This window comes from Eschrichtius robustus, chromosome 1 (genome assembly GCF_028021215.1).
Source record: "Eschrichtius robustus isolate mEscRob2 chromosome 1, mEscRob2.pri, whole genome shotgun sequence".
Taxonomy (NCBI): domain Eukaryota; kingdom Metazoa; phylum Chordata; class Mammalia; order Artiodactyla; family Eschrichtiidae; genus Eschrichtius; species Eschrichtius robustus.
The window spans coordinates 192,051,980-192,064,922 of NC_090824.1; the positions used below are offsets into that span (position 1 = coordinate 192,051,980).

At 38.6% G+C, this 12,943-nt stretch overlaps 1 long non-coding RNA gene across 1 annotated transcript; it reads right to left on the reverse strand.

Moving 5' to 3' along the window:
* Window positions 1-606: 606 nt before the first annotated feature.
* On the reverse strand, window positions 607-12,828 carry LOC137775562 (uncharacterized). The gene is made up of 3 exons (XR_011076042.1): window positions 12,788-12,828; window positions 4,814-4,961; window positions 607-891 (listed from the first exon to the last, which is right to left on the reverse strand). It is a non-coding gene; the product is annotated as an uncharacterized lncRNA (long non-coding RNA).
* Between the last annotated feature and the right edge of the window lie 115 nt (window positions 12,829-12,943).

The window sequence follows — 12,943 nt, forward strand, 5'->3', positions numbered from 1 at the left end:
TACTTATTCAGAACCATTTTGTTAATTCCATGAATATGAGCAAATCCCTTTACTAGATACCAGTAAGTGGTGTTTGAATTAGAAACTGTTCTTTCTAAGGAGGTGAAAAGATAGGGATTTGCCATATTTTGTAAACCTACAGTTTACCAGCCATAAAAGTTAGCAATGTCCTTATGTATCTATATCCTAAAATATTTTAGAGAAAAATTTTAAATCTCCTCTGTTTGACTTTGTCATAAGAATCTCTCCTAGACAAACTTGACTTGTGTGTGCATATGTGTATAGGTATATATGTATTTTAAAACAGGAATCAAAATGGTTAATTACAGCTTCATGCCAGGAGAACACACTGCACAAATTCAACAGTAATTTAGATCCCCCCCGTCACCCCAGGGGGTTTGTTAAAGACATTTCTAAAATAACTATGAAAATTTTACTTTTAATTTTTTGTTTATAGTTTCTAGTTTAAATTTTTTTTCCTTACTATCTTATATTGGAGAAGGTAGATTTCTACAGTATCCTAAATAAAAAAGCAAACCAAATGGTTCTACACTGAAGTTATTGGGAATATCCTTTTACTTTGTTCAAGTAAAAATATTAACCTGACCCCAATGTGAAATAACAGTGTGAATGTGCTTATTAAGCCTGTGATCAAATTGTTTCCTTGCCAAGTAGAAGGATTGTAGATGAAGGCAAGTTCATATGGTCAATTTAAATTAAGGCTATTGTTTTGGGGGAATCAAACAGTTTGGTAAACAACTTGTAAAGTCTGTGCATGTCTTATCCAGTTAATTTAGTCTTCAAAGGCCTTGTTCCATGTTACCAGTCGACTACACCTCATCAGAATTTAGGCCCGTCTTCTACGGCCAGCCATGCTGTATTCTTGTGTGGCTAATGGGAACAACAGAAAGATGGGAAACGTGAAGGAATATGAGTGAGCAAAAGAAACTTTTACAGCTAATAATTTTACACAATTAAGTCTTTAAATATTATGTTTAAAAATAATTTTGATAGAGAATCCTAAAGATGCTACCAGAAAACTCCTAGAGCTAATCAATGAATTTGGTAAAGTAGCAGGATACAAAATTAATGCACAGAAATCTCTTGCATTTCTATACACTAATGACGAAAAATCTGAAAGTGAAATTAAGAAAACACTCCCGTTTACCATTGCAACAAAAAGAATAAAATATCTAGGAATAAACCTACCTAAGGAGACAAAAGACCTGTATGCAGAAAATTATAAGACACTGATGAAAGAAATTAAAGATGATACAAATAGATGGAGAGACATACCATGTTCCTGGATTGGAAGAATCAACATTGTGAAAATGACTCTACTACCCAAAGCAATCTACAGATTCAATGCAATCCCTATCAAACTACCACTGGCATTTCTCACAGAACTAGAACAAAAAATTTCACAATTTGTATGGAAACACAAAAGACCCCGAATAGCCAAAGCAATCTTGAGAACGAAAAATGGAGCTGGGGGAATCAGGCTCCCTGACTTCAGACTATATTACAAAGCTTCAGTAATCAAGACAGTTTGGTACTGGCACAAAAACAGAAATATAGATCAATGGAACAGGATAGAAAGCCCAGAGATAAACCGACACACATATGGTCACCTTATCTTTGATAAAGGAGGCAAGCATATACAATGGAGAAAAGACAGCCTCTTCAATAAGTGGTGCTGGGAAAACTGGACAGCTACATGTAAAAGAATGAAATTAGAACACTCCCTGACACCATGCACAAAAATAAACTCAAAATGGATTAAAGACCTAAGTGTAAGGGCAGACACTATCAAACTCTTAGAGGAAAACATAGGCAGAACACTCTATGACATACATCACAGCAAGATTCTTTTTGACCCAGCTCCCAGAGAAATGGAAATAAGAACACAAATAAACAAATGGGACCTAATGAAACTTAAAAGCTTTTGCACAGCAAAGGAAACCATAAACAAGACCAAAAGACAACCATCAGAATGGGAGAAAATATTTGCAAATGAAGCAACTGACAAAGGATTAATCTCCAAGATTTACAAGCAGCTCATGCAGCTCAATAACAAAAAAACGAACAACCCAATCCAAAAATGGGCAGAAGACCTAAATAGACATTTCTCCAAAGAAGATATACAGATGGGCTACAGACACATGAAAGAATGCTCAACATCATTAATCATTAGAGAAATGCAAATCAAAACTACAATGAGATACCATCTCACACCGGTCAGAATGGCCATCATCAAAAAATCCAGAAACAATAAATGCTGGAGAGGGTGTGGAGGAAAGGGAACACTCTTGCACTGTTGGTGGGAATGTAAATTGATACAGCCACTATGGAGAACAGTATGGAGGTTCCTTAAAAAACTACAAATAGAACTGCCATACGACCCAGCAATCCCACTACTGGGCATATACCCTGAGAAAACCATAGGTCAAAAAGAGTCATGTACCAAAATGTTCATTGCAGCTCTATTTACAATAGCCAGGACATGGAAGCAACCTAAATGTCCATCGACAGATGAATGGATAAAGAAGATGTGGCACATATATACAATGGAATATTACTCAGCCATAAAAAGAAATGAAATGGAGGTATTTGTAATGAGGTGGATGGAGTTAGAGTCTGTCATACAGAGTGAAGTAAGTCAGAAAGAGAAAAACAAATACAGTATGCTAACACATATGTACGGAATCTAAGGAGAAAAAAAAAAAGGCCATGAAGAACCTATCGGCAAGATGGGAATAAAGACACAGACCTACTAGAGAATGGACTTGAGGATATGGGGAGGGGGTGGGGTGAGATGTGACAGGGTAAGAGAGTGTCATGGACATATATACACTACCAAATGTAAAATAGATAGCTAGTGGGAAGCAGCCGCATAGCACAGGGAGATCAGCTCGGTGCTTTGTGACCACCTAGAGGGGTGGGATGGGGAGGGTGGGAGGGAGGGAGATGCAAGAGGGAAGAGAAATGGGAACGTATTGTATATGTATAACTGATTCACTTTGTTATAAAGCAGAAGCTAACACACCATTGTAAGGCAATTATACTTCAATAAAGATGTTTAAAAAAATAATAATAATAATAATAATTTTGATCTGGTCTGGCACGTAAGGAGCTTGGACGTCATCATTCCTATCCTTATAATAAGAAAAAAGCCGAACAAACTTAAAATCGTCAACTCTTTTAAATCTTTCAGACAACTGAGGTCACAGGGTAAACCTCTGCCCCCAAACTGGAGAGACAGATAGGGAGATACAGAGAGTCGCTGATTACCAGACCAGGGTCTCAGGAGCAGAAACCACAGTAGGAGCCAGTACCTGAGTAGGAAAATGTAAACTGTAATTGAAGGATTGCTAAAGTCTCAGTGTGGACGAGCTTGAGAGTTAAAAACTCCAGGGGGAGCCCAGTCTTAGGGGGAACCCTGCACTTCCATGAGTTTTACCTCCACAAGTCCTACCAGATTCCCACAGTAAAGATTAGAAAAAACTCCCGCATAATTCCAGCGGGGGCCGGGGGGCAGGCGGGAGTAGACATTTTGAAATACACCAGAGCATTCTGTTCTTCTTAAGAAGGCTGCCCTCAGGGAAACTTTTTTACCAGAGCCTAACTTGCTGGGATATTATCAGAGCCTGACCAACCTGGGGGAACAGATATACCCAACTTCTGCCCCCTTATTCTTAGCACCTAAGGAGGAGGGAAAAAACCTGTAAAGGTCACAGCCCAGAGGCACAAGCTCACGAAAGGACTAACCATAGACCTATAGAATGCTTCCCCTCCCCGCTACCCCTCACCACCACATCAACAGGGCTTCTGTATGATAACAAGGGATTACAACGGAAAGAACTGCACACCCTAGAATTTCTCTAAGAAGAAGTCTATAGGGAAACCCAGAGACAACAGTGGAGACAAAAACAAGGGCACCAGAGGAAATCTTAGCATATGACACAGCTGCAGCAAACACTAATCACGGTCCAACTCCTAGCCAGATAAACAAAAAACCCCACACCAAAGGCCTATTTACGTCAGTTCCTTTTACCTAGTACATCATGTTCAGTTTTCAACAAAACATTATAAGGCATACTGAAAGACTAAAAAACAGTTTTTAAAGATAAAGAAAGCATCATAACCAGACTCAGACATAATGGATATAAGACTGGGAATTTGAAACAACCGTGATTAACATCCTAAGAGCTCTAATGGAAAAAGTGACAATATGCAGGAACAGAGGGGTAATGTAAGCAGAGAGATGGAAACTCTAAGAAAAAGTCAAAAGGAAATACTAGAAATCAAAAAGCCTGTAACAGAAATAAAGAATGCCTATGATGAGATCATGAGTAGAAAGACCATGGCTGAGAAAAGAATCAGTGCGCCTGAAGAAATGTCATGAGAAACTTCCAAAACTGAAAAGCAATTTTAAAAAAAGAATGAAGAAGAACAGAATATCCAAGAACTGTGAGGCAGTTACAGAAAGTGTGCAAAGAGAATACCAGAAGGAGAGAAGGGGACAGAGGAATGTTTGAAGTAATAATGGCTGAGAATTTTCAAAAATTAATGACAGGTACAAACCACAGATCCAGGAAACTCAGAGAACACCACACAGGATTAATGCCAAAAAAGTCTTCACCTAAGTATATCATGGGCAAAAAGCAGAAAATCAAAAACAAAAAAAATTTTTTGAAAGAAGCCAAAAGGGAAAAATAACTTACCTGTAGATGAGCAAGGATAAGAAATACATCAGACCTCTCTACAGAAACCATGCAAGCAAGAAGAAAGTTGAGAGAGAAGAACCACCAACCTATAATTCTGTGTCCATGGAAATTATTCTTCAAAAGTGAAGGAGCAGTAGACTTTCTTAGACAAACAAAAGTTGATGGAATTTGTTGCCAGTAGACCTGCCTTGCCAGAAATGTAAAAGCTCTTCAGAGAAGGTCAAAAACTCAGATCTATAAAAAGAAAAGAAAAGCATTAGAGAAAGAATACATGAAGATAAAGTCTTTTATTTTTCTTATTCTTAATGAACAGGTAACAGGTTTTGTCGTTTTTTGTTTTTTGGGTTTTTTTTGGCTGTGCTGAACGGCTTGTGGGATCTTAGTCCCCCGACCAGGGATCGAACCCAGGCCCTGACAGTGAAAGCATGAAGTCCTAACCACTGGACTGCCGGGGAATTCCAAAATAGAAAACAGTTTGTTCAAAGTAACAATAGCCACATGTATTTGGTGATTATAGCTAATGGGTAAATGAAATAAATGACAACAATGTTATAAGGGATGTGAGGGAAGAATTGGGGATACTCTGTTACAAGGTATTTTCCCTACCCATGAAGTGATACAGTATTCTTTGAAAGTGAACTTGGATTCCTAGTCGATGTATATTGCAAACTCTAGGGCAACACCACCCCTACCCACCCCCCCAAAAAGTTTAAAAAAGTATAATTGATACGCTAAGAGAAGTGAGAAAATGGAATAACATAAAATGCTCCATTAAAACCAGAAAAGTCAGAAATAGAATGAAAGACAATAGAAGAAACAAAGAACAAGGGCAGTGAACAGAAAGCAGTAACAAATATGGTAGATGTTAATCCAATTATATCAGTAATCACTTTAAACATCATTGGTCTCAATATACCAATTAAAAGACAGAAACTTTGAGAGTGGATAAAAAAGCAAGACTCATCTATATGCTGTCTACCCACTTTAAATATAAAGACACATATAGATAAAATGTAAAGAGATGGAGAAAGATACAGCATGCTAACACTAATCAAAAGAAAGAGTAGCTATATTAATTTCAGACAAAGAAGATTTCAAAGCAAGGAAAATTATCAGGGATAAAGGGGCATTACAAAATGATATAGGGACCAATTCTCCAAGAAGACATAAAAATCCCTACTGTATATGTACCTAAAAACACAGCATCAAAATACATAAGGCAAAAACTACAAGGAAAAATATACCAATCCACTAGTACAGCTGGAGACTTGAAAATCCCTCTATCAGTAATTAACAGACCCAACAGGCAAAAAAATCATTAAGAACATAGTTGAACTGAACAGCGTCAATCAACTAGATCTAACGGACATTTATAGAATACTTCATAGTGTACATATGACAGAATACACATTCTTCTCAGGCTCTTGGAGGACATTTACCATGACAGATCACATTCTGAGCCATTAAACACAGAAATTTAAATTTAATTTAAGAAATTTAAAACAACAGAAATCATACACAGTATGTTCTCATACCACAGTGGAACTAAACTAGAAATCAATAACACAAAGATACCTGGAAACCCTCAAAACACTTGGAGCTTAAATACATTTGGTAAATTATACATGGATTAAATAAGTCTCAAGAGAAATTTAAATATATTTTAAACTAAATGAAATAAAATATAACATCAAAATTTGGGGATGAAATGAAAGCAGTGCTTAGCAGGAAATGTGTAGCATTAACTGCATATATAGAAAAGAAGATCTAAAATCAATAATTAACGCTTCTTTAAAAAAAAAAAAACTAGAAAAAGAATGGCAAGTTAAATGCAAAATAAACAGGAGAAAATAACTTAATACAACTGAGGCCAGAAATCAATGAAATTTAAACCAGGAACTCAATAGAGAAAATCAATGAAACCGAAAGCTGGTTCTTTGAAACAATTGATAAAATTGATAAATCTCTACCCATGTTAACTAAGAAAAGAGAAGACACAGATTACCAATATCAGTGTGCCATGAATAACTGGAACTTGAAATTTAAAAAAACACTATAACATCTATATTAACACCCCAAAATGAAATGCTTAGTTATAAATCCAATAAAATATGTATAAGATCTGATGAAAGAAATTAAAGAAATAAATGGAGAGATATTCCATGTTTACATATAGGGAAACTCCATATTGTTAAGATATCAGTTCTTCCTAACCTGATCTACAGATTCAACGCAATTACAATCAAAATCCCAAGTTATTCTGTGGCTATCAACAAACTGATTCTAAAGTTTATATGTAGAAGCAAAGACCCAGAATAGCCAACACGCTATTGAAGGAAAAGAACAAAGTTGGAAGGTGGGCACTACCCAACTTCACGACTTACTATAAAACTACAGTAATCAAGACAGTGTGGTACTGGTGAAAGAATAGACAAATACATGAATGGAACAGAACAGAGAGCCCAGAAATAGACCCAGAGAGTATTTGACAAAGACTGGTCTTTGTCAAAGGGGCAAAAGCAATTCAATGGAGAAAGGATAGTATTTTCAACAAATGGTGCCGGCACAACTGAACATCCACATTCAAAAAGAATAATAATAATAATAATCTAGTTGCAGACCTTACACCTTTCACAAAAACTAACTCAAGCCACAGACTGGGAATGAATGTTTACAAAACACATATCTGAGAAAGAACTGGTATCAAAATATCCAAAGAACTCCTAAAATGCAACAATAAGAAAACAACCCAATTTTTTAAAGGGCAAAAGATAATGGATACCTCACCAAAGATGTACAGTTGGCAAATAAACATATGAAAAGATGCTAAACCGCATGTCATTAGGGGATTGCAAATTTCAACAAGATACCATCTCACACTTATTAGAATGGCTACAATTCAAAACAATAACACCACCAAGTGCTTGGGAGGATGTGGAACAACAGGAATTCTCATTCACTGCTGATGGAAATGCAGAATGGTACTTTGGAAGACAGTTTGGCAGTTTGTTGCAAAACTAAGCACACAATCCTTGGAATTTACCCAAATGTATTGAAAACTTACATCCATACAAAACCTGCACATGAATGTTCATAATAGCTTTACTCATAACTGCCAAAACTTGGAAGCAACCAAGATGTCCTTCAACAGATAAATGGATAATCAAACTATGGTGTACATCCATGTGATGGAATATTATTCAGTGCTAAAAAGAAATAAGCTATCAAACCACAAAAAAAACATGCAGAAACCTTAAATGCATATTGCTAAGTGAAAGAAACCAATCTGAAAAGACTACGCACTGTATGATTTGAACTGTATAATGCTCTGGAAAAAGCAAAACTACAGAGACAGTAAAAAAGGTCAGTGGTTGCCAGAGGTTTGGTGGAGGGAGGGATGGGTAAGAGCACAGAAGATTTTTAGGGCAGTGAAACTATTCTGTATAATACTGTAATGGTGGATACCTCTGTCAAAATCTATTGAATGTGTAACATAAAGAGTGAACCCTAATGTAAACTATAGACTTTAGTTAATAATAATGTATCAATATTGGATCATCAGTTGTAACAAAAAGTCCCATACTAATGCAAGATGTTAATAATAAAATTGTGTGTGTGCCAAAGAAAACCTACAGATGGCCAAGGGGCACATGAAAAGATGCTCAACATCACTAATTATTAGAGAAATGCAAATCAAAACTACAATGAGGTATCACCCCACACCAGTCAGAATGGCCATTATCAAAAAATCTAGAAACAATAAATGCTGGAAAGTGTGGTGAAAAAGGGAACCCTCCTACACTGTTGGTGGGAATGTAAATTGGTACAGCTACTATGGAGAACAGTATGGAGGTTCCTTAAAAAACTAAAAACAGAACTACCATATGACCCAGAAATCCCACTACTGGGCATATACCCTGAGAAAACCATAATTCAAAAAGAGACATGTGGGACTTCCCTGGTGGCACAGTGGTTAAGAATCCACCGGCTAAGGCAGGGGACACGGGTTTGAGCCCTGGTCTGGGAAGATCCCCCATGCCGCAGAGCAACTAAGCCCATGCACCGCAACTACTGAGCCTGCGCTCTAAAGCCCGCGAGCCACAACTACTGAAGCCCACGTGCCTAGAGCCTGTGCTCCGCAACAAGAGAAGCCCCCGCTTGCTGCAACTAGAGAAAGCCCGCACACAGCAACGAAGACCCAAAGCAGCCAAAAAATAAATAAATTAAAAAAAAAAGACGTACCACAATGTTCACAGCAGCACTATTTACAATAGCCAGGACATGGAACCAACCTAAATGTCCATCGACAGATGAATGGATAAAGAAGATGTGGCACACATATACAATGGAATGTTATTCAGCCATAAAAAGAAATGAAATTGAGTTATCTGTAGTGAGGTGGATGGCCCTAGAGTCTGTCATACAGAGTGAAGTAAGTCAGAAAGAGATAAACAAATATCATATACTAACACATATATATGGAATCTTTTTTTAAAAAAAAAAAGGTACTGATGAACCTAGTGGCAGGGCAGGAATAAAGACACAGACATAGAGAATGGACTTGAGGACACGGGGAGGGGGAAGGGTAAGCTGGGACGAAGTGAGAGAGTGGCATGGACATATATACACTACCAAATGTAAAATCGATAGCTAGTGGGAAGCAGCAGCATAGCGCAGGGAGATCAGCTCGGTGCTTTGTGACCACCTAGAGGGGTGGGATAGGGAGGGTGGGAGGGAGGCTCAAGAGGGAGGGGATATGGGGATATATGTATGCATATGGCTGATTCACTTTGTTGTACAACAGAAACACAGTACTGTGAAGCACTTATACTCCAATAAAGATCTACTAAAAAAAAAAAATTGTGTGTGTGGAAGGGGCTATATGGGAACTCTGTTCTTTCCACACAATTTTTCTGTAATCCTAAAATTGCTCTAAAAAAATAAAGTCTATTATTTTCTTTAAAAATGAAAAAAACCCTTTTAACTATATATAAGATTATTTAATATGAACACATACAAAATGTGTTCACATTAAATCATAAAATCAAGATTATGGTGAAAATTGACCAACAATTTCATTTGACCCATAATGAAAGGGCTAAGTTGGAATTGCTTTTAATGAAATATCAGATTTAATATGCAATCATTAATTCAATGGAAGAAAGCTGATAGAACAGCTAGTTGCAGCTTTTAAGTGTAACAGGAATTAAGTATATGGACCAATATTCAAATGTTTTAGTGAAAGGACAGGTACCAAAACTGCTTTGCTATGAAAGCAAAATGTAGAAATAATTTTACCATCTTCTTTGGTATCCTTTGACTTACAGAGTTTGTCATTTTAACAATTATTGAAATAACATTATGTTCTCTTTGTGAAGATATTGGTCATCACTGAGCATTGTAAGTGTTCTTTTTTTCTAGCTAAGTAATTGCAAAGATATGAAGTATAATACAAAAAAATATTGGCTTAGGAACTCTCAGTAAGCTGATAGGTTTATGTAGCAATTTTGTCCTTTAAACATATGGAGCCATAATCACGGGTAAAATTTATTCTGCATGCATAAAGTATATATTGTAGTTATTAACTCAGCAAAACCAAGGAAGAAATGTGTTGAGCATTCTCATGAATTAATTAAAACCAGCAAGGCTAGAGTTTTTTTTATTGGCTTCTCTTTGCAAAACATCAGTCGAGATGGAGGAACATACCCTGTTGCTTGAAGTAACCTCTACATTGTTTGAAAAGCAATAGACATTTATTTGGGCAACAAAGACAATATTCTGTTAGGAAAATTAAGGAGGCTGGGTTTTCCTTTCTCAGGAGGGCCATTCATCTCCAAGTAGAGCACTGCCTCTGAGGAAGGATGACAGTTTTCTCAGTAAAGCGTTTTTGTTCAGTTAGTTGGACAAATTCAAGTTCGGGATAAGACTCTAGAGAATTCTGTGCCATAAAGCATGAGATGTGACGGCAGATGTAAACAGATGTCTACAGGGAGGTGGTGTGGGTGCTTTGGAAACCGGCTGTTACTCCCAGCAGAAGATCTGATTTTCTGATTTTGAATAGCATTGTTTCCTGCTGGGCCAAAAGGTGGAAGCATCGATTTAATCGTCTGGTGCATTAGCCCTGGAAACATACTCAAAGATATTCTGCTTCTACAATCTCTACTTTAGAGAACTCAACTGCACTCACTAAGCCTACACCTGCAGCCCTGATATGTCCCCTCGGCTTGGGTCACATATCTAAAGGTAGCGCTGAAATCTCCCGACCATCGCCTCAGGCTGAACTCACATCTCTACCCTGTCCAAAGCAAGCTCCTCCTCTATAAGTCTGCCGGTCTCTCAGCTGTTGCCAACCTGGCCATCCTCCTCTCCTTTTCCTGCCAAAGGTAACTTTCCTCTGGTCAGTTACCAAAGCAGATAGGTTTCCCTCGTAACGTGCTTCCAATTCGTCCCTTCCCTTCAGCTCTCACAATCTGGGACTATCACGATCTCCTATCAAGCTTCTTTGTCTTCAATTTCTGGTGTATCCAGTTCCTGAGCACCTATCTTTTGATTTTTTTTTTTTTTTCTTTTTGGCCACGCTGCGCGGCTTGCTGCGCGGCTTGCAGGATCTTAGTTCCCTGACCAGGGATTGAACCTGGGGCCACGGCAGAGAAAGCGCCGAGTCCTAACTACTGGACCGCCAGGGAATTCTCCTGAGCACCCATCTTTGTTAGCTTAATCGTCCTAAGCATTGCCTTATAAAGTAGTAAGAATAAAAGTTATTACACTTTAAATGCTTACATGTGCTGGGCACACTGCATATTTTCAAGTTTTTCTCATGAATCCTCACAATACACTATGAAATAACTATGACTGTCCCTGTTTTGCAGATGAGTTAAGTTGAGGCTCAGAGAGGTTAAGTAACTTAGCCGAGGTTGCACAGTGAGCATGTGGCAGTTAAAAATCATGCAGTCTTAACTGCAGAGTCTGAGCACTTAGCCACACCTTTATCCACCTACCTTCCTCCCCCACCTGCTCAAACAGGGTCTCTTTACCGCTTACAGAATAAAGTATTCATCATCTGCCACACTATTTGTTTTACCTACATTTTAAAATGTTTCCACCTCATCTTTCCACCTATCTTTTACCTCCTCATCAGCAAGACTGGTGCTCCCTGGTAGTCACCTTATGTTATTTATCTTTTATGCATAGATCACATCTCCCAAACTAGACTAAATGCCTACAATATGGACCGTATCTTTGTCCAAACTTGTACACCCGAGGCACTAAGTGATTATGGCTGATAACCAGTGTGTGAAAAGGTACTGTAAATTCTCATTTGATCCTTCCTGAAATCCTCTAGTTACCGCTATTATCAGCACTTTACGGATGAAGAAATTGACCCCCCGCCCCGCCCCCGCCAAAGCTAAGCGACTTGTTCAGGAGCAAATACTCTATTCGACTTTTTCTCTCTGTAAACATTTCTTGTGTGCCAGGCACCAGCAGCAAGAGAGAAGACAGAAGAAGAGCTAGGAAGATGAAAAAGACACGGTCCCCTTGTCTCCCGATGCTGAAATTTTGGTGAGAAGCAGCAGAAAACAGTTATTCCCAACTCTGACGCAATTAAGGACCACGAACTCCTCTGCAAACAGTGGTTTCTACTGGGTCTAAGAATCTCATCTAGTCTTTCCTTCTCATTTTACAGACGGTGACGACGGTCAGAGAGAGGGAGGTGGACAAGATTTTTGTTGGTTTGTTTTTCAGTCCCATTATCTCAACTGAACACGAGGTTGTAAAATAACCAACCGAGCGAAATTATCAACCAGCCTGTTCAGACTTCTATACAGTCAACCCGGCCACAGGCAATCTGTGAGGGCAGGGGGAAGGTCTGCAGTGGGTTCCGCGGTTTGAGCCTCAATGTGCAGGCTTCTCTGCGTCAAGCGTAAGAGAAAACGAGCCTCAGAACTGGATGACACGGTCAGTGCCGGAAAGTGTCAGGAACTAACTTCTGACCTCCTATGAAAATACCGTACAGGGACAGTTCTACTTCCCGGCGCCGGTGGGGACGCTAGAACACTTACCGGAGGAAGCCAGGGCTGCACCGACCGGAAGCTTCCTTGCCCCCAACAAAGAGGGCGCCGGTCACGTGAGCCAATCAGATTGCTTACGCAAGGGTCACCTTCTCCCCGCCCCCCCGCGGCCGTTTCCGCCAAGACCTCTGAAGTAGCCAATCAGTG